Raw genomic sequence first — 22,764 nt, 5'->3', positions numbered from 1 at the left:
TTAATTTATAGTCACAGCCAGAGCACTTGTAAATATAAAAATATTTTTTGTTCCTTGTTACAATACAGAAATTAAGCATATTTGAATCCATCTCCTCTGACAATCATCAGTTGAGGAAAATAGATCATTTTTACCTGATGCACTGATTATAGACTGGGTTTCATAAAACAGCAAGGAATGTAATGACCTTTCAACCATTCTTCATTGCAGAGAAATCATCAAGTTCTTTAGACTCCAGCAGTGCACTCATAAATAGTAATGCTTATTTAAGATAATTCAACATGCAATAAAAGAGACATAGAGAAGAATCCTCATTAGATTGAATAAGCAGAAGGGAGTAAATTCACGCTGCGTATTTTTTTCATTTCTAAATAATTATTTGACGTAATCTGTATAAGAATTTGAGCTATCTTAGTTTTCTAATGCAATACAATGTAGATTACTATAGGATTGTAAATATTGGTCTTCTAAAATGGACACTCACATTTATTTGGGGTAATCATCCTCTACTCATCCCCAACCTGATTAAAGTTTCTTCAGTCTTCCAGCCATCCCCACTAACTTGTATGCTTAAGTTTGTGGATTATGCACCATTACTTTATCAGCATGATGCTGTTTTTCACAACTGAACCAAGCAAATTATTTGATATCTGATTAATGATTCCATCAAAATGGATCATCTTATTTCTCTGTCTCATCATAAGATAGATTTAATGTTAAGAAATGTCTGATTACATTCATAAAGAACTACCCAAATGATCTGCTGATATGGACTCTGTAGAATTAAAATTCTCCATGTCATTCTCTCCATGGTCCTGCACTTCATGGCCCAAATTTTCTTCCATCTACATTAGACTTCCTCTAGGATAACTATACAGACTTTACTGAAAATACGCTGGTATAAATCACAGAGAGAAAGAGAAGGACTCTAAAAGATATTTAGAAAAGAAATCAAAGTTCATTTGACTTTTTAATAAGAATAAACAAAAACCTCAAAATAACACCTCCACTCTAGCTCTGAATCCCAGCTCTTGAAACAGAGGATGTTTTCAATTCCTTTGATAACAAAAGAAAGAATGCTGAATAAGCCTATTATCTTTTCTGTGTGCCTATTTTCGCTTTGATGTAAAATAAATAAAAAATGAACTGACAATTTTAAGATATGAAGACACCACATTGTTGTCATCCTGTGTTCTTACAAATCTGATTCACTCATGCCGTTTAAGCTGCTGAAGCCTTTGAAGTTGGAAAATACTACCACATGAACTTCTAGCATTGGTAATTAAGACATAGTGTGGCAAATCAAAGGGGACGTGCTACCTAGTGTCTACAGTTCCTTCCTAAAAAAATGCAAGCTGAGAGTCATGATAATAAATCAATTGGTTCTGCCTTTCAGTAGGAAAAGACCTGTAACTTGTTATATTATAACTCAATCCCAACTTGTATCCAAGATCAATTTCTCTTTCTCTTCATTCTTTATTATCTTTGAAGTTCTTTTCCTTCAGACTAATTTTTCTTCTAGGAATGGAGGGGAACACTGAGTTTAAAAAAAAAAAAAGAGAGAAAAAAGAAAAAGAATCTCATCATTTGTCTTCTTAGTGGGAAGAACAGGAGCATTTCCTTTCTCCTCTCCACTCACTATCACGTATTTCTTCAATTTTTGTTTTCCCATAAATTTAATCAGGTTGATCTTCTCAGGCCATGCTAAGAGCTGAGCTGGCAAAACATAGCATATAGAGGTTTATTAGCACAACTGGATTATTTAATGTGTGTGAGCCTCAGGGAGTCTTATGTTCCGGGTAGCAGAGTACCTTCACATTTCATACTGTATTAAAAATATAAACTATACAACATTTCCATAAAAATAAATTGATATGTGCCCTAATTGGAAAGGTACAGAAAGCTCACTTCTATATTAATTTGCTTACTACAGTAAACCATCATATGGTGCATGTATTTTGGCTAAAGTAGAGTCACAGGTTTCATAAAACATTTCTTTTTCTCATCTCTATTATTTTTATGGGTTAGCTTTTGCTTCAAAATGGGTAGCAGGATAACTAGCTGTTAAAAATTCATGTATACCTGGGGGCACTGAGTAGTTTGTTTGATTCTAAGAAGGAAAAATAGAAAAAAATCTGCACAGTAGTAACATAATTCACCATAACATAACTCAGGGCTTTAAACCGGCCTTCTCTGTCTGAGTTTCTATTCCTCAGATAAAGCTTTAGGCTCCTTCTCAGAACTGTGTGCATCTCCAGCTTCTATAAATTCGCACCAGACTTATGGGTGGTCAGCACACCAACCCAGGCAGATTCTACAAACCAAACTGTGCACACATAGATAGCACTAGCCATTTCCCTCCTCCCTCTCCTTCCCAACAGCAAAGCCTGGGAGAACAGATTTAAAAGGATTTAGACAAACTTTGATAAACTGTAGTCACACATGCAAAAGGCAATCTCATATGCTTACATCGTTCCATTACCTTGGACTCCTCAAATTTATTAGTGCATTACTGTATAGCTGTTAGATTTCTGCTGAAAAAAAGCTTTAAGCTCCTACTTGTACTGATGGGTGCTGTTTGAATGGCACAGAATGCAATTTTACTCGTGGCTCTGACACTTACTGCATGATCCTGCAAAAATTATTCATTTTACCCAGAAAACCTCTCTACTTAAATCATAAAGTGTTGAAGACAAAGAGTGTTTTCTCACTATACACGTGTACAGTGTCTTTCCTAAAAGGAACTGATCTTTTTTGGGATTTATAGGTGTTCTAAAAATAAATATTAAATACCAGTCCGAAAATGCTGTCCAATGTGACTTACATCACAAAATATGGTATATCTTCAAGTAGAGTAACTTAATTACTTTAAAGGTTGTTGTTGTTTTTTTTGTTTACCCACAACATCTGTATCCAAATGCTTCCAAAATGCCAAATGACACAATTTTCCCTTGATAGCTGAACTCTGATATTAAGTATATATGGATACATTCAGTGATATCCAAATATTTCCTTATATTTTGCATGTCTAATACATAAAATTAGTATAGAATTCTGCCACAGAAATCCTAAGAGATGATAACTGCTCTTTTCATTTTAAAATATTGTTGAACACTAATAGTATTAATAAAAGAAAAAAAAAAAAAAAGGAAACTATTTAACAAAAATGACAACAGCAGCAAAAAAAAAAAAAAAAAAAAAGTGTTTGTGCAAATAAATATACATAGAAAACAAAGCAAATTCCTTTTTTGTCCTCCTTAAATCTATTTCATATCTGGAGAGAGCTTGCTAAGATGACAGCGAGACAACTGCACTGAAATGAAACACACAATCAGATACCACCCAGGGCTCAGAAAGAGTCATATTGTTCATCCAAACGAGTATGACTATAACAGTACAGATGCACTTTGCTGGCCCAGAGACAGCTCTTTCTACTGAACAGATTATCTCTGCTGGTAGCAGAGGGGACATGAGCATCTTAACGATAAGATCATCAGATAAACTTGAAAAAACATTTTGACCTGACATTTTGGACTGACAAATCAATCCCTTATATTTTTCCGACAGTTTCCCAGCCCAGAATTAAAAACATTTATTTAGCAGTGACTCTTGTCAGAATCAAAACAAGCCTATGATTCATAGTTAATCAGGGAAATTCAAAAGCAAATGGAAGAATAGTTTTAAAATGCAGCAGAGAGACTTTGCTGAACATAAGCATTTCACATATCTGATTAAGCTGGTCATTTAAGCTTTCTAAGTTACACTCCATATTCCTCGAAAGCTTAAACTGTCCTAAAATAAACAAAATTATTTGCAGGTAAATATAAAAAATAAATGCAATAAGGCCTTGTAACACTCTCTCAACTAAAAATATGTTTAAAGATATATATATATGATTATATAATAATCATTTAGTTTAAGAATGCATTGTCTCAGTTAAATTTAAACCTGCACAATACACAAACCAAAGGGATTATCCTATTTATGAAGGTGAATATATGCATAAACTCCTATACAAGTATTTGAGTGCATGCCATTGTCCTTCATTCAGTCAGTCATGATTTATATGAGTCACAAATGAAAAGCCATAGCTATTAATAAAACAGTATTTTCTTTGAATTTATTTTTTCCACAATATTGCTATAAACTAAGACATATAATGGAGTATACACTTGAACTCGGTTAGTGCAATAGAGTCAAAAAACACTGAAGTTTTCAAAAGCTAAAATGGGACAAGACTTCTCATGAGCAAAAAATTAAAACTCCTACTTAATATCAAAGTAGCCAGTTGATATAATCTCTCATCTTATTTAGGTAGTGATAAAATAGTTTTAGGTGTAGCTAATTAGCAGGCAATAGTACATTTGCAAGTAAGATACTAACAAAGTTCTCCACACTATGTCCCACCAGCACAGAACCTGTCCTCACAAAGAAGTTCCCACGTGCATTGCCCCAAAACCTTCTTGCAATCCTAGTCTCTTAAATTGTTTTGCATAAAGATTTCCTCCTCCCCCCCCCAGTATTCCACAGCAAGAACACATAGGTGGCTTTCAGTTCTTTGGAATGTTTTCATTTTTTTAAGAGGCAATTATTTTCCAATGCAAAGTATTATTAGGGTTGATGTGTTTTAAAATGAAAATTTTGATCTCTTGCTTTTTTTCTTTCTTTTCTTTTTTTTTTTTTTTTGGCTGAATAAGTTTAAACATAAAATCATCATGACGTGATGCCATGTTTGAGTGAATTACTCCAGATACCAGCCTACTTTTCTTATCACTTGGTTACAGCTGAGTGATTTTGGTTCTTGAAACTCCCTTGTAAAACTTCCTGGAAAAAAAATTCCTTTTTTCCTGGCTTTCAGAAATTTATTTATCATACACAAGCCTAATGTATGCAATAAGATGTCCAAGTGTTGAAAAAAGCTATCTTTTTTCCTCTCTATATAAAAAAAGTTTTTCTTTACTTTCAATGATATTGCAGCAGAATATACTTATACATATAAACAGTATCTTTATAATATATCACATCATAGGGCCTCAGCATATTGAAATGATACACAGCACAGGAAGAGAAGATCCCATAGAAAACTGACTTGCTAGAAGAAACAGCCCATTGAAAAGCCATATATGTCTCTGGAAGACTGTGTTCAGTTACAACATGCACTGAGAGTTTACAGTACTATAATAGTAATAAAAAATAATAATAGAACAAGAAATCAAGCTTAGAGGCAAGTGAAAGGAGGAACAAGAAAGGCTAACTCAGTTTTAAAGGCATTTTAAATGTCCCCTAAAACAGGTAAGTGTCCTTAATGTTTAATATATCATAAGGAAAAAATATATAATTCTTCACAGAAATATATTTTCTGCAACTTAAAAAAAAAAAAAGGAAATTGATATTTGGTTGATATTTGCAAAACAAACTACAAACAAGATTGTCTTGCTTAAGGGGTACCATCGATTAATACAAGGACTTGTGAAAAAAAAATCCATTCATAGATTACACAAGAAAGCCTTGCAAGATCATATGCATGTGCTTATACTTTATGCTTGCTTCCTCCCTGGTTGTAAGCAAAGTTATGTATATGCTGAAGCATTTTTGAAAGCAGAGTCTAAAATGAGAAACCTTAGCTGCACCTAACTGCATTCCTGTTCTGTGCGGAGTCGGCTAATATCCTCCCCGAGTCACCATTTTACCTCTACGTATGTAAAAGACCTTATTTTTTACATAAAGCGTCAGTGTCTAAAATGAGAAGAAAAAAATAAGATCATCCTCAAGATTTTCTGATCCCCTGAAGGATTTATACCTCTTTTCTTTCCTTTTCATAAACAAGGATATTACTTTAACAAATATCTGCCTTTTACAATTAACATACCAGGATCCTCTCAAAATCACAAGATGTGTATCTCATTCATGGAAGTGACATGACAGGTGTTAAATCTGACAACACTCTTTTTTCCCATAAGAAAATATTCATAAATGTTTCCTGCCCCAGTGATTCATTTCAATTTCAGTTTCAAATAGATTTCGCTTCACACCTAAGGCTGTCAGATACATACTATAGTCTTGGGTTTAAATTTAAAAAGCATCAAGGGAATGAAGGAGATAACGCCTCTTTTATTTCAGTTTAAAGAAAACAAAAAAAAAAAAATCACATTCAATATCTATGTATTGCACAGACTACCTGTTATGCTTCATTTTGTCCTTGAAAAGCAGAAAAAACCCACGTCAACTAAATATAGTAAAGGTATGCCATTTCTCCCAACATTTCAACTATATGGATATGCAAAAACACACACAAAACAGAAAAATGAAATACTGCATGCAAAACATCTCTTTCCTCTTTCTCTCCCTGCCCTTCTCAGTCCCATGGAGCTGGGAGCACCAGAGCTATTTTGGTTTTAAGTTCATTTTCTTTTTTTTTTGTGAATTTTTTCCTTTTCCCCACTTACAGAATGTTCCTGGCTTTTGCCTATGCCCAAAGGCTCTGCAGCACTAAGCATAGCATCATAAAGATATTCTTAACATCATTTAATCTTTCTAAGATTCTGGATTTTTTTTTGAAAACTGACTTTGTCCAAATTCAGGACGGGGCTTAAATAGTGGGAAGAAATAGGGCTAAGTATGCTGAGCTGCTTTCCTAAGTAAGGATAAATAATTCAGTACTTCACATGTTTCCCAAAACATAAATGTGATGTAGGAGGGAGTCCTGCTCAACAGAAACAAACAAACAGAATGGGTTTTAAAGTCTAATCTCACACTGGATAGCTTTAGGTTAGGAGGTAAGAAGGTGAACAAAACCCTAAGAGAGGCTTGATCAACCCACCAGGTAGATCAGCAATCAATGTAGTGAAGGAAAAAAGATGGGCAAAATCAGAAAAAAAAAAAAAAAAAAAAAAAAAAGGAGTAGCAAGGATTTCCTAAGTCCACAGGAGAAATAAAAGATCTAGGGAGACAAAACATAAAAATAAAAGAATAAAAGTGAGGTTTCTGGGTAAAGGCAATCAAAGAGTGTTTTTTTGTTTTTTGTTTTTTTTTTCAGAAAAAGAAGTTTGTCTGTAATGTGGAGCTGTGAAGATCCCACACCTCTAGTAATTAGTGTCCTGCTAATTAAGTTGCCACATTGGTGAGGCAGATATTGTAGGTGTTAGCAGGATTTAAATACACCTTTATCAGCAGGCTCTTTCTTCCAGTTTTCCAAAGCTGGAGCTTCTATTGATGCAGACACCCCTGGTAAACACTGCACTCTGGTGAATGATCACTTTCTCTTAGTGTCACGAAGGCAGTAAGCAGAAGCTCGAGTCAGAAAACTACGTATGGTTTCATAAAAATCTAATACTGTAAGGTCACATTAGGTTACTGGAAATGACTCTGCCCAGTATTAACAATATTGTGCTCCTGCCTTAAGGATGTGCTGTGTCCTTCTTGAAAAAAGATAACAACAAAACCCTAGACTGCTTGCAGGAGAATGCCCATGTTCCTGATTCAGTCACTCTTGGACTGTTACTGAAAAGCACCTCCCTGCCAAAGGGGCAGGAGCTCCAAAGCACTCCATGACTCCTAGGACCCATACCTACAAAGATAGATATTTAAATGTCAGCAATAACTAAGCAGTACTGTATAACTCTTTAACACTTTAGATTGATTAAATAAAGAACATACTGTAAACTCAGCCCCAGTTTTTCAAGTCCTGTTGATACCAGCCTAGGTGACCTCTGCACCTGATGTTTCTTCTAGTTTTAAGGTGCTCTCACTAAGAGCAGTCAAATTTTTCTGAGAATACAAGGACTTTTCTTAATTTGAGACCGGATATCGATGCAGTATTCTGTAACTTTATTTTAGAGCTTTTGATTCTTTCAGAATCAAAAGTGGAATTTTCATTTTCATCTTTCTTTTTTGTGTGATACAATAAAAATCACACGCAGTCAGAAAGCCAGACTGAAATAAAGAGAGGGAGGGACAGATAAAGAGAAGAGAGGGGAGGGGTGGAGAAAGTAAGTGGGAGGGACAGAGGGGGAAAGCACATCATAGTGGGAAGCAAGAGAGTGTGCGAGTGCATGAGCAAGAGAAAGAAAAGCAACAGCAAACAGGGGAAGAGAGAGAGGGAAAGGCAGAGAAAGAAAAAGAAGGGGCAGAGAGAGAGAGAGTGAAAAGGGGAGATGAGGAGAAAACAACTGTCTTTTGGCCGACTAAAATATGGCCAGGTAAAAAAGCTGGTGAAATGGACTTCAGGAAACAAACACCTGCTTACTCCATATGAAGCCTGATGACTCTTAAATCTTTTATTTATTGTGTCAGAATTAATAATGAGAATTTGTAGTAAGAGCAGATCACAAAAGAGAGGAGTGATGATACCTTCTTTGCACCTTTCCATCCCAGATTCGATCTCCCATACCAGAACTGCCAGCTGGGACGTGTGCGCACGTGTCAGACTCCTCACCTCACTGTTCTGATAATTAGCTCAGGATTAACTGCACTCAGAAACAGTCATCCACAACTCTGTAAATGACTTTTTTTTTCCCTCCGCTCTCTTGTGCCTTCATATGGAATCCACATCCAAAGCTCTGTCTAAAGCATAGTTTCACACTTCACACACAACATGACTTTGTTAAGACTTTCCCAGTAGGAAAGCAAGCATACCAACACGCTCCTGCCTGTCAGGGATCTTCAGCTGCTCTGGGGGGAATTGGGGTTTCAGCTTGCTGTGCCCCCCCAAGGATCCTTTAACATCTGAGACTAACACACTGCAATACGCTTAAGCATTTCTTCTGGATCAGATACCTCAGACCGAATATGATATTTTGGTGCAGTTTTAGAAGGGAAATTTAATTAGAATTACCCATGGATAGTTTAAAAGGGAATCTGCAGATCATTTATTACTGGCCTGTATTTACTGATGCAGCAACAAACCCATCTGGTTAGGCCCTATTTCTTAATTAGTTCATTTAACATTTTTGTCTGAAATGAAACCAACTACAACTGTATATACTGCACAAGGCATAAATCACTCTCTCTATATTATATAATAAAACAACTTAATGGGGAGTGCTTTTAGTTGAAGCCAATTTTTATATATTTCATTCATTGTGCCAGAAGAGTCAGTGTGAAATTGTGACTGCAGCTGGCTGAAAGTAAGGGATTATGACCTCTCTTCACAGCGATTACATGCTAAAAATTAATTGTGCTCCCCCCATCACTGTAGCATTGTGACTGTTTGAAGCAGAGCGTAGGTGGGCGTGGGTGAGATGCATGTAAGAACAAATAGATTACATGGTGCACAAATCAATGCTTGTTATTGCTAAGTCATAAAAAATGGTTTCTAGCTAACAAGTACTGAAAGAAAGAAACAAACAAGTTTAATTTAATTACCAGTATATCTAGTTTGTACACTGGAGTAACTGAACTGAGATAAATTGAGACTGGTATTCATCTGTACGTTCTATTAAGATGCTGGTACAGCCAGCCATATATTTCAAAGCACTGAGTTTACCCACCAATCATGTAAAAACAATACCGCAGTCCTTCTCTATGCTGAATGTAATATATTAGGTCTTGTTTCTTTTAATGTTACAGCATCTTTCTTTTTGGTGCTCCTTCTTGCTAGCATTTGCTACAGAAAATATTGATCTCTGCTTCTTCAAAATGAGATTTTCTTGTACCTTTTCTTACTCGGCAGACCCTACAGTTTGTATGTTTGATATTACAGATTCTCTCTCTGGGGAAAGCTCTGTTCTGCCACTTCACAGTTTCTTTCAGCAGAATTCTTTTCACACTTCAAATAGCATTACGCTTTGCCAATTGTGAAAAAAATAACTGGTTTGTTTTACTGTATACATTTAGTTACACTTAAACCATTAACAAGCAGCCCAAAGGCCAGATGAAGCATTAAATCATCTATGACTTAGCCACATCCTTTCCCAGAGGTTTGCAGCATGATAAGCTCACACAGCTTTGGAGAAACTTCAATATTTGTGTGACAGTCAAAAGCATATGAAACATCTTAATTTGAGAACTCAGTCATTCCTCACAAAGCACTACAGTTAACATAGGAGAAATGGACTTTTCACTCAAAATTCAACATGGTACATAAACACATTCAAAAAAATGTATGTAGGTTGCTCTAGCAGTAATGCCTTCTACTTATTTCCACGAGAACTACGACAGATACAAAAAAGCACAATAACACTATCTGATAGAGCAAACTCTCAGCTACAAACCACTATTTTTTTCAGTGTAGTCACAACTATTAGCTATGTATTTTTGCCAGTGATGAACAAGAGCCTGCATGCTGTGTTCATATAAATCTGTACCATCACCCAATGAAAGATGCCACCCATCACCTCACTGTGCTAACACCCACTGTTTGGTCTTCAGAAACATTCAGCAGGCATCCACAAACATCAGTGAGTGCCATTTTTCTGCATGGAGGAATTCAGTGACACCCCTTTGCTTCATACACACTTCCATGTCAGACGCCATTTTGTCAGACTGCCCTTCTGCTGCCATCTGTCAAATGGCAACAAAATGCAACGGAATATTGGTGGGAAGGTTCAGCCCCTACATCCGCACCTGATGTCATGGGCCAACATAACAAAATAGGAGGCATTATTTTTGGAGCAGTTCTTGTTCTGCTGAGTATTTGTTTTCGCATTACTTTAGAGGCGCGCTTCAATAACCCTTCATTTCTTGGTTTAGATGTCTAACAGAGATGAGAGGCTTCACTCACTGACAGATGGTAAAACTCAGTAACGCTTCCCATGGGTTGAAATTGTGTCTTTATGTTCAGCACAGAAAGGGCAAACAAAGTACGGTAAACAATATACAAGAACTTTTTAGTTTGACCGCTGGTGATGGTGGTTGAAAATATAGCTATGAACATGGGCAGTGGTTGAGCTGGAGTGATTGAACTCTGTTTGTGCTGCCATATCATTCTAATCCATTATCTTTATTTTCTAGTGCTTACGTATTTATTTTCCTTTGCTCCTAGCACCACAGGAACCACTTCACAACACGCGACTTAATTTTCAAAAATGCTCTGTCACTACATTTTCCATAACTTCAATGGGAATTGCTAGTCTCAGAACTTATCCATATTTACTCTTCTTTAAACAAATTAAATAAAAATGGCTTCAGAGAGTACCTTTAGGTCCTCATTTTAAGAATGTTTCTAGTAGCAACATCTGTGTGATCTTTTTCCAACAAGACAGAACAATAATAGCTTTCAGTACTCCTCTTTGAATAATTTCAGTTGCTGTGTGGCAAGCTGATTAATTATGTATGGCAGATGATATGATTTTATAGAGATAGAATATTTGTACTTAACTGCATCTCATTGATTTACTGCACTGCTTACATGTTTTTTCTTAAAAAAGAAGTTGAATGGACATTATCAATTTTAAATCTTGCCATTTTTTTTTTCCAATTTTAATAAACTTAAGTAGTTTCAGATACCATGCATATTTCTGTATTTAATATCTGCTTTTGATTACATCTCTAATCCTTACATTCTGAGATGATTCTGTTTAACCCTTGCTGTATTTTGCTAAGCGCAGTAGATGAAGAAGCATCCTATGTTTCATGTTATGCTGGGAAGTGAGTGAATTCAGACATATATAGAGAAAGAATGAAAATACAAGATCCACAATGATCTCAAGAAGTCACATGCTCTAAATAACACATTATTGTTATTGGTAAGTTACCATCTGGTCTAAAAACTGATTCCTCAATCCAAGAAAGGCATTTTTTTCAAAAAAGAGAAAAAATCTTGCAAAAAGTGACTCATTTATAAAGAACTGCTATAATAGCAAACAATTGTAATTACAAAGTTGTAACAGGGACATAATTGAAAGTGTTTTTGATACGTATACAAGAGACAAGGTACATACCATTTTCTTCTGTATATGCACACAGGTATCCATGAAGATGAATGACCTTCTCTACAGCAAGTAACCAAACTGCCATCAGGCCACAGGCTGCTCTGCCTGTGTCGTGGTATGGCAGAGCTGCCTGTCATCACCTGCCTCGAGTGCTGGCTTGCGCCTACCGTATCTACAATCTCTTTGAGTATAAATGGATGTTTGCTGGGCTCTAAGACCACACAAATCACCTCAGGCAGAATAATAATTGTACTTGTAGCAGCAGCCAAGCTATTTCATGGACATGTTGGGTTGGCAGAAGAGTGAATCAATTTATAAAAGAGTGTGCAGGATTAGATAAAGCCAAAGCCCTGACGGCTTTATCTGATGGGTTCAGTTTGTTTTCTTAGAAGTCTGTCGCCCTGAGGCATTTTGCTGAGTTTTATCGAATAGTCACTTTATTTTAAGCAACAACAAAGGCTTAATAGGAAGGGGGAACTTGCTGAAAGGTCACCTGGAGCCAGCTATTATCATCTGAGCAGATGCAAACTTTGCAACATGTAAATCTCCCTACAACCTGACAAATAGCATTCATCTCCTATGATTTGTTTGATGCCTGTTCCCATACTTAAAATGCTGTTGCACTGTCTTAAAATCAATGTGATTTCATATAACAAGCATGAACAATGTAAAAAACTATATTGTAATCAAAAGAGAGTAAACAAGGGTGGAATTCAGTTCACTCAGCATAGTTCTTTTGTGATCGAATATGTTCTAAGATAATTTCCAGAATGAGAAATTGAACAAACACATAACAAATAAACTCCTATACATCTTGGAATCATGATCACACAATGTAATTACAACTAGGTGCCAATTTTACTTACTGCCAGCAAAACCATAATTAAACATTGGGAAAAAAAACTGAAAAAGGGGAGGAAATCTTAAAAGTTTTGGAGACTATATTCTCAATTTTTTGTTTTATATGCAAAAGGTAAAAAAAAAAAATATCAGTTTAAACAAATGTATATGTTGTAATCAATTATTTTTGTCACAACAAATATGCCAAGTCCTATGAATTATTTAGGATGTGATTTTTGGCCCCACCTCACTCTTCCTGCTGCATATGTTGGTAATTCATTAGCTGCAAAGCACTGCAGCACCTCTCCCTCTCTAGGACCTGCCAGCTCCCTCCATCTGGCAGCAAGTCTCCTTGGGAGGGAGGGAATCTGTAGCTGCCCTGTCTGAGCAAGGCAGTGTTCAAACAGTCCTCACTGTAACCTCCCCCTCTGCAGTGTTTTGCTGCTACTCTTCCCCATGACATGATTCTGTGCCACAACACAAATGATGCATGAACACAGTGCTGCCATTTGACCTGATGTGCAACTGAAAATAGCAGAAATGCTGCTGCTTGAGGGATCCATGCACACATCTGCTTGTGAATGCAGAGAGCAGTGTGTGTGTGCCTCCAACTAGTGACTGACTGCCTGTGCCAGCCGAAAAGGAGGAAGACCTGCCTGCCTGTGTTAATGTTTTACGTGAGTGCTATACGTAGGTGCTTTTCCACAGCAGTATGGATGCCTGGCTGTATCAGTGTGTCTCTGGACTATGTGCTCTGCTTCACTGCTGTCTGAATCCATGAACAGGAAGGCAGCAGCCATATCTCCCAGTCTGGGCAGAGGCATCCAGCAGCTGCTGGGCTGGAGGAAGGCCTGGGCCAGGGTGGCTGGAAAACACAACCATGCCCTTAACATGACTTGGCAAGAGCAACAGTCATGGTACAATGACAGCCTTTGACAAATTTTCTGTTTGTTTACATCCTCAACAAATTCCGTAGAAATGCATGTGCTGTAAAGCAAGCATTCAGTGTGACTAAGATTATCATATTTGTCTCAAAATATGTTTGACCCTTTAATTGCCCAGATCTAACTAAATAAGATGAGTGTGTGACATATGTATTTAAATGACTATATGGTCCTGCTCATTTCCAGAGCACTTGACTTTTTGATATGCCAGTGCACTAGAGTGGAAAAGTTGTGGCAGCTTCATCTATTGAATAATTAATTACTTTATTAAATTAAATATGAAACTGTTATGGGTCATATAGAATTTCTCACACTATTTAGTAATAGAGGCTTTTTGTTACTTTACCTCACAGCAATGTCTATTTTATTTACTCCCCATTCTTAACATGCTGCAGTATTTTATACCAGCAGCCACATAAAAACATCAGATACTGTCAAGTAGGAAGTGAAGGTTTTGACAGCAGGCTACTTGGGTGTTGTCAGCTTGGAGGCTGACTGGTGCTGCAGGATAGACTTCTTACCTCAATGTCTAAAAATGAAGGCAGACACGTAGTTAATATGGATATTTAAGTAGTAAAAGTTGGTTTCTTGGGAAAAAAATGTTTAAGCATCTGTCCATCCTTCTCAGCACCAGCCTCCTGATGCCTATATACTAAAGATGAAATAACATTGTGATAACCCTCACCACAACTGAGAGAGCTGGAAAATATGTAGCACCAAACGCACTGTGACCAGAATTAGCAGGACTCACAGAAGGCAATTTGCTACAAAACTTACCAGATGCACTGCAATGTTTCCTAGCAATGGGGCCTGCATCTTCCCCATTCCCCACTTTTTCTTAACATATGTTAAAAATTTTATGAGATAAATTCAGCCCCACATCTCCCCACAGCTGCTCCAACCAGGACACATGGGGAGTCTGCTGGAGAAGCTTCAGTTAACGTTCACTGTTTGCAAGAAAATCTGAGATGAGATGACAAGTAATCTCTCATCACTGGGAATATTAAGGTAACTAATGCCAAAACATAAGAAGTTAAGATTTGATAATAGGAGATGAACAACATGTAGTTGCCAAATTCAGAAAATGTACAATAGCACTGTTTCACTTGTAGGAAACACATGTGCAATATTTGCACTGGGACAAAGACATCAAACACGTGGGTAGAATATGTAACAGGCAGGAGGTGAAAAATACCAGTATAGAGCTAAAAACTCAAAACCTTATTAGAAGTTAGTTGAGTGTCATATCTTGAGGCTATGAAATTCTAACATTCATTTCTGAACTTGCTTGGTCAACTCATGAAGCATTCGAATAAAATAAATCAGACTGATAGGCATGTGTAGAGAGGAAGAGCTTACCACACTGCTGAAGTACACAAAATGACCAACATACAACAGAGTTGCAACAATCCCTGCTATAAATGGTCTTGAAGCATTTCTTGTTTTTCCTTCCATCCATCTAGCAATATTTCAACTATCAGGTCCAAGTTTTTGTGCCAAAATAGGCAATTAAATAATTATTATAAGTAATAAAGACCAGAACAGCATATACTTGATACAATGAATATTGTTGTTTTCCCTGTGATCAAAACTACATTGTCTTTAAAAACAAACAACCTGGAAAACAAAACAGAGTAGGTTCGTGTGCTCTTTGAAGGGTGAATGCTATGCTTTAACAGAAAACTGCAAGCTGCTTCCATTGTTAGAATTAAAAAAAAAAAAAAAAAAGCAACAAAAAATGTTAGCAATAAAATGCAGTCAATCCAGGCTCTTTCTGCTTCAAGTTGAGCATCTGCCAACATGTATAAAAAAATTTGCATTTCAAAATGAAACGTGAAATCCCTCTCTACCTGTTTGAAATTAAAAGAAATCCCAATGGAGCTTGTAAAATTTGCCTATTGTTTAACGACCTTCTAATACTAGTGAAAGAACATCCAAGATCATTGCAGAGATTTCTGGCCTAATCAGGTTAATGACAGAAGCCAAGGCCAGGACTACAGCAAGCTGTTCATTAGCATTTGATATTTCTGGCAAATAAACTCACTGCTGTTCATCCATTAAGTTCACATCCAAGAAATAGTAGCAACTGCTCCTGACATTCAGTACAGAATATTCTGCTCTCTACTGAATTCTACTGTTGTAAAGAAGCCACCATTGGCTTGAAAGAGGAAGTCAAGATGTTTTCAATGGCTTCAGTTAAACAAGTACAGCAGTAAAGCTCCAGTTGAACAGGGCGAAAGCTAATCATTTATTTATTTATTTATTAACCATTTTGCAGCACGTTAGAAAGAATCTGGGGATATTTTGTTATTCATTGAGATGCAGGACAGGAAACAATAAAAAGAAGCACACACTGTTAGGTTCTCAGCCTTTGTACAGAGATCGTGGTTCAGTGATCATGTTCTGAACACGACATAATTTTTCATAAGTACTGTTCAATCCGCCAAGCGCAAGATTTCACATTTCTGTTGGCCTTTAAGTCTCAGCTTAATGTCTCTCTTGCAGTCAGTATGCACTGGTGAGCTAAATGAACATAAACACGCTTGCTAGGGCTGATCACTGACCAGCTTTAAAAGACCGAAGAGCTGTTTTCTCCTGTTGGATTGTCAGTTAAATCTATCTCAGCAAACACGGTATATATGAGCACTTGATTTTGAGCCATTTACTTAGGCAGTATGGGGAAATGAAAGATCTGCTGAGGTCAGACTGAGATGTGTATAAACTGATGGCCTGTTTGGCCAGAAGTTATTATTTTCCTGTTCACTAAGGGAGTTCCTGGGCTGTAGGCAGGCAGCCCTTGTTATGGCTTGGAGCTGTAAAATGCCTCAGACTTCTCCAGGCTCCCAATGTGAACCCTAATTCCCTCTGCCACCAGGGGAGTCCTGAATGACATCTATCTCTGACAGTCTTCAGGAGCTGCTTGGGAAACTCCTGGCTCCTCATGCAGAGAAGGACTTCTCCTGTTGCATGAAGAGGACAGCGAAGAGAAGAAACTACTCCACCTGAGAATATCACTATGCCAGTGTAAGAAATGTCAGTGGAGAAGTTGTCTGCAAGGCTGCCTTCGCCCCACCAAATATTACTCCTAACCATAACAATCACTTTGATCTATCCTCATGCATTTTCCTACAATGCTGTAAAATGTACTGGAGAGAAGCACATAAATATATTCAGAAAATGAGCTAAAGGAAAGCTGGACTCAGTGATCCTTGTAGGTCCCTTCCAACTAGGGATATTCTGTTTCCACATATGACATGGACCACATCTACACATACAGTGAAGCGCTCTGCAGGGAGATCCATCAGAGTCCTCTAGAGGGCTTCATGGAAACTGGTTTAAATACAAACTTTGCCTGGATGCCAAGTTGAGGCACACACAGAATCACTGAAGAAGTATAACAAAGACCAAAAAATGGAATAAAAACTTTCAATAAACAAATATCACACAGTACCGCCCACGTTTAGTGTTCATTTAACATCCCTAAAATCTTGAAGTGCTGGAAGTTAACTAACAAGCTTCTCAGTGTCTGAGCAAGGAGAACAGGGAGTTTATAATTGTTTACAAATCACAAGCAGAGTCCTCCTAATGGCTCAGAACCTAGAAGAAAGAGCAGAACAGATATATTTATAGCATAAATATAGTCCCTTTACATTTATCTTTCAATGTTGCCACTGTATCCAATGGAAGCCTTTTTACTAGGAGGCAAACCACAGGATTTGCCAACCAAGTCAAAAGAAAGGAATGATGAGAGACAGATACCCTGATAAGGTTTTATAATTTAATTCTCCAACTGTGGCATATAGCTTTAACTAGCTAAATGGGCACCTTCAGTTTTCTTACTGCAAGTTACAACTTATTTGAATGCTCTTGCAGTTCCCTTTGAGGACTCTTCAGTGATACTTTGCCATGACATTTAAATAGTTATGAACATGGAGTCTCCAAAACTGCAACGATTATGCAGCCTATGCATCCTAAGAGTTTAACACAAACAGGTGCAAAGGTGCTAAGTGAGTGGCAACCTGTCATAGCTGGGAAAAAAAATAGAAAGTATTTCACAGATACTTATTTCACATATAGATATACATCTACTGTGAAAATCAGCTAATGGTTACAGCACCAGCTCCCAGCCAGGTAAGAACACCCTCCAGGCCACTCTAAATTCAACTGTTTGGCTTTGATCCTCAAGAAAATACAGCCTAGCCATCTCTCCTATCTACACCAAAATGCACAATATACTTCAGCAGCTGCTGACTAAAAAACTCACTGATCTTTTCAGAAGACACCATCAAGGGTTCTCTCATATATGAAAAAATCCTGATTGAAAGACAACTTAAAGGATAAATGCTTCACTTGGTTTATAATTGCTAACTCTAGACAAACTTAACTACAATTTATTTCACCAGAGGAGTGCAACAGTATACATCTCTCCTATTTGTGAGAATTTATACTCCCCTTGACTTTGCTCTAAGTGCAGTGGAGACTATCTTCCACTCAAGGTACTCTTTGTTTGCAGCTTCAGAGCTATCATCCTCCATTGGTCTCTTCCACCCAACTCCCAGCAGGTTTCTAAAACCCTGGTGGCCACGTAGCTCTGTCCTTGCTGAGTCTACATTTCCAATGATTCCAGGCTGGCCACTGCATCTGCATTTCTACAAAGGGGACATCTCTTAATATCAAGATGAGAAACTGCCCAGAGTTCTGAGGAACCTGCCAGGCTACTAACAGTGCAGATGGAAAGGAAGCAGAACAAGTCAGAAAGCAACAACTGATGGCAAGTGATGAAATCATGGGAGAGTAGGAAGGTACAAGATCATGAGAGGGTGCCATTTTAGAATGAGAGAAAAGAATCACAGGATTGTAAATTAACTACTTGCAATAAATAAAAATAAGGTAAAAAAATAAAAAAACAGATGGAAGTAGTAACATACTTCAGTACATTATAAAACATTCATTACAAGACCGCCTGCAGCAGAGGCTGAAACCTCATTACTCATTTGTACTTCTCTGCACCAAATGTGTGATATGATATTTAGTTATGATTAGTTTATGGACTACTTGAAGCTTGAACCAATGCCTGTTTTTGTTCTTTGGCACTTGAGATGGCACTTGAGCCATCTTCAGGGTAAACAGATATGACTGAAATAAAATGTATAACATAGAGTTGCTAAGAAGCATCTCAAACAGCAAAGCCACCACAAATGAGATCTAAAGAAAGATACTCAGAAAATTAGAGATGAAAGCAGTCTAGTGGCAAGCATTTCAGATAGGGTGCACATTCATACCCACTGAGACTGTTAATGAATTAACTCCTTAAGTGGTACTGCTTATGAAAAGGAAAATTTCTGCCTGATATCAGTTGAATCATTCCTCCTCCAGTTTGCTGGACATTTAAGCTGTACCACAGCCTACACAGAGAATTAGCTTTCTCTTACAGTGGTTGTTATGCATTAGTCATGAAGAAAAAGAGAAATAGCAGGCCACATTGTGCTCTAATCAGAATTTTTAACTAAAATTTTTATGTAACTTTCTCAAAGTACTTCAAAACAATTGTTCAGTGAAGGCTGACTCTGAGTCAGGGCAGAATCATAGTTGCTAGTAGTGTTTTAGGATGCTTCTCAAATAAATGCGAGCTCCACACTTGCAAGATAAATAAAAAAAATACCAGTTATACCTGCTGCAGGAAGTACGTGCAATGAAAGGGGAGGAGGAAAGATTGCTGAATAGAGAAAGGCCAAAAGGAATTAACTGGCTCACCCTGGGAAGGGTGAAAAATTAGCAGCTGAAAAAGAGCTCATCACAGAAGAGCTTTTTAATCTTCTTTCAAAGGAAATGGAAACAGACTGTTGCTGCTGGAAGAACCAGACTCTTTAGTAGAGTTAATAATGTTTTTATTGCGGGTTTAGTGGGTAGAAGTAATTGGCAGTGAGGCCATATGAGTGACAGAGTTGATCCTGAGTGGGTCAATTTTAAAATCAGAAATGAGTCTAACCCTTTCAGCAGCAGCAAGTTGTTGAATTAGCTCACATTAGAACAAATACTGTCCAGCTGCTCCTTGCACGGTTCCCTCCTTCCAAAACTGGTAAAAGCAGATCTGATAACAGAATTCTAATACTACTTGAGCAAGAGCTATCTCTACTGCAAATGAGATCTCTTTTGACTTCATGATTCAAAGCATTCAGCTATTTGATTGATTACTTTTAGGAGCAATTGTCCCAGTGATTACTAACTAGAACTTCCCCTCAGCATCAGTGAGGAATTAATTTGTCTAAAACAATACGTGTGCTATGTTAGACTCTTATCAGCCCAATGTAGATCTCAGAGAGTCATGTGAGAGCAAGCATCTATTCTGTTGCCTACGAAAAAGACACTCTGTGAATGACCCCATGTTATCTGAGTTTTTTTATTTTTCCAGATTTATAGCTGGCCTTCTTTGCCATTCTTTATTAAATATCAGCATTCGTGGGGGAAAAAAAAAAGATTTTTTCCTTCTTTCTCTATTTTTATATGTTAGTTGGGGTACTTCATACAGCAAATCGAAGGCAGTGTTTACAAAGTTAACTAACACAAAGACATTAACAAACTGAGGAATATCAGATTATTGACTGCAGAGCAAAACGGAAAGAAGAAAATAACTTGCAAAAAGATGAACACAGAGAAATACATTATTTACAGAGGTCTTCATCAAATGACTCAAGCACATGTGTACACACTTATGCTGTTTGCCACAGAAAGTGCCAAAAGAGTTTTCTACGACTAAATGATGACAGACTTGTCTACAGGTGAACACTTGTTAGGAATGACGGGGAGAGGAGTCTTAAACAATTACCTGTATGAACACAGAAAGCACATGCCTCATGTCATCTCCGCAGTTCTTAAAAGAACCATTTAAAAGTTTATTTCCACACCCCTTCCTTATTTTGGATACATTCTGGATTTGATCCCTCTTATTTAACAGCAAAATCAAAAAAACATCAAATCATCCTAAAAGTTCAAAGCAAAGGCTAACTGGTATTTTCTGTATTCAGGACAACAAAGGCATCCTCTAAACAAAATGAGATACTGAAAACAAATGAGCTTTAACTGCAAAGTCTCCCACAGAAAGTTTCTACAGATAAAATGAGATTTTAAACCATTATGAATGTATCAATGAATAGCAGAATTGTGTAATTAATGATAATATATACTTTTGAAGGAAAATTACAAGTTGATCTAAACTCTGGAGCACATTCTCTAGATGTTTGAAATAAGGATTAGATGTATAGAAAGATGTACCATGGTGTATCTGTCAGCTACGGGCCTTTCTGAAGAATCTGATTTTGGCAAGTTCTAGAAAGAGGATATCCTTTTTTCCAGGATGAAATTTCTGTGCTCCTACCTAATTCTTAAGTAAATCAGGATTTGTTTCCAAACTTGGTTAAGGGCAGTCTTTAGAAGTTTACTTACTATCTCCTCAGAGGTTTAAACATTGTTTATACAACAACAGTGATATAAAAGATGCATCTTAAAATGCATACCATATATATATATACACACACATATATATAGGTCGCTCCGAAAGTAACACCTCCTGTTTAATTCCATGGACACTAAAATAGATACAAAGATAGAGCAATTTCTGAGCTACAAAGCAGTATTTTTCAACATAGTCACCACCATTAGCTATGTGCTTTTGCCACCAACACCCACCTCTGACACTGCGGGCCAACATAATAAAACAGGAGACATTTCATTCAGAGCAGCCCTCATATAAATAATAAAACCAAGAAAAAATAGACTAGCCTAAACCTAGCCTTGTGTTTTAGTACAGTATAATTATTTTTCAAAGTCTTGGTCTTGAGCAATTCAGGCTGTAATACTGAAAGGCCACCCTCTTACTTCTATTCGTATTTGTTTATGTCCCCACCTCCCACTTTTAGTCGTACTTAACAAGTGCTTAACAAAAAATAGAGGTGACTATCTTCCAGCATCAATCTATGTTATGCTCCCTGTGCTCTGCTGCTCCTGCTCCATTTCCAGCAAAAGACGTTTCTCACTGTGGAGCACAGATTTGAAATTCAGTTTTTGCATGTTCTTACATAGAGCTTTTATTTGTCTATTTCTTATTGAAAATTAAAACCATTTATTTGCCAAACCTAGGAGTAGTAGCAGTTTGATGCTACAATCGTCTTTTTTAAGCCAGGCTCAAACAGGGTATAGGGATGCTATCCTGCTATCAGAATATTCCACTGCCATACCAAAACTGACAGTATACAGTCTTTGAAAAAACAAAACAAAACAAAAAAACACCAACAAACATGCCACTCTACAGAAAGTACATATTTCATTAATATTTTCTCTATCACATGATAGTTGTAATTATAAGACACAATTACAATGTTTTGTATTATCGTTGCACCCAGACACATTTCAAGTGCTCTACAAGCTCAGAACAAAAATGAATCTTTACTTCCAAAATGATTGTCTGTGATGTTCCTTATGGATGTGTGGGGAGCGAGATTACAATTCCCCAGGCAAGAGAAGTGAAAAATGAGTAGCCCAGATGCAACCTGATGAATCCGGGCAGCAAGTTTGGCTTTGAAAAGAGACAGAAAACGTAGGAACTTAAGAGTTTCAGAGCAGAATGAGAGAACGCAATCAAGATACGCGGGAAGCAAGGATCTGCAGAGATGTGTGAAGATGATGATAGTTGTTGTTTTGTCTTCTGTTTCTGGTTGATTTCTTTTTTTTTTTAATAGACAAGGAATCCTGCTTTAAACTGAATCAGTCTGGAAAAGAAGATATTAATGAAGAAACTGAAATAGGGTACAGAATCTTAAAACATTTTAGTTAGACATCAGATTCTGTCTTGATTTTGACAGTGCTGGCTCGATTTTCACTGGTGTGTTCATTAATCAATATTTTGAGTTTAATTCATTTATGAATACAAAATTCTCTCTCCCCAAAATTGTCTCTTACAAGGAAGATCCAAGATTTAATACAAACAAATTGATAACAATAACATACATTTAGTAGACTTGCTACTCTTTTTTTTTTTTAATATGTTTTTCATATGACAAGACCATGTTTTTTAATTAATTTGTCAGCGTGATTCAGTGTAATCCAATCTAGAT

The 22,764-nt window shown here is 36.9% G+C and overlaps 1 long non-coding RNA gene across 2 annotated transcripts in view; it reads right to left on the bottom strand.

Moving 5' to 3' along the window:
* LOC116230833 (uncharacterized) overlaps positions 1 to 22,764 on the bottom strand; it is a 120,513-nt gene that overhangs the window by 19,206 nt on the left and 78,543 nt on the right. Inside the window, exon 4 of one of the 2 annotated variants that reach the window (XR_016469585.1) lies at positions 20,070 to 21,686. The exons of the other annotated variant lie outside the window; for it this stretch is intronic. This is a non-coding gene — a long non-coding RNA (uncharacterized LOC116230833). Of the gene's footprint in view, positions 1 to 20,069; positions 21,687 to 22,764 lie in introns of those variants that run through there. 2 annotated transcript variants of the gene reach the window in all.

The sequence above is a fragment of the Phasianus colchicus genome, chromosome 10, assembly GCF_987193195.1.
Source record: "Phasianus colchicus chromosome 10, bPhaCol1.hap1.1, whole genome shotgun sequence".
Classification (NCBI taxonomy): Eukaryota; Metazoa; Chordata; class Aves; order Galliformes; family Phasianidae; genus Phasianus; species Phasianus colchicus.
The sequence above is the reverse complement of the archived record's forward strand: the minus strand, read 5'-3'. Positions and strand labels throughout refer to the sequence as shown.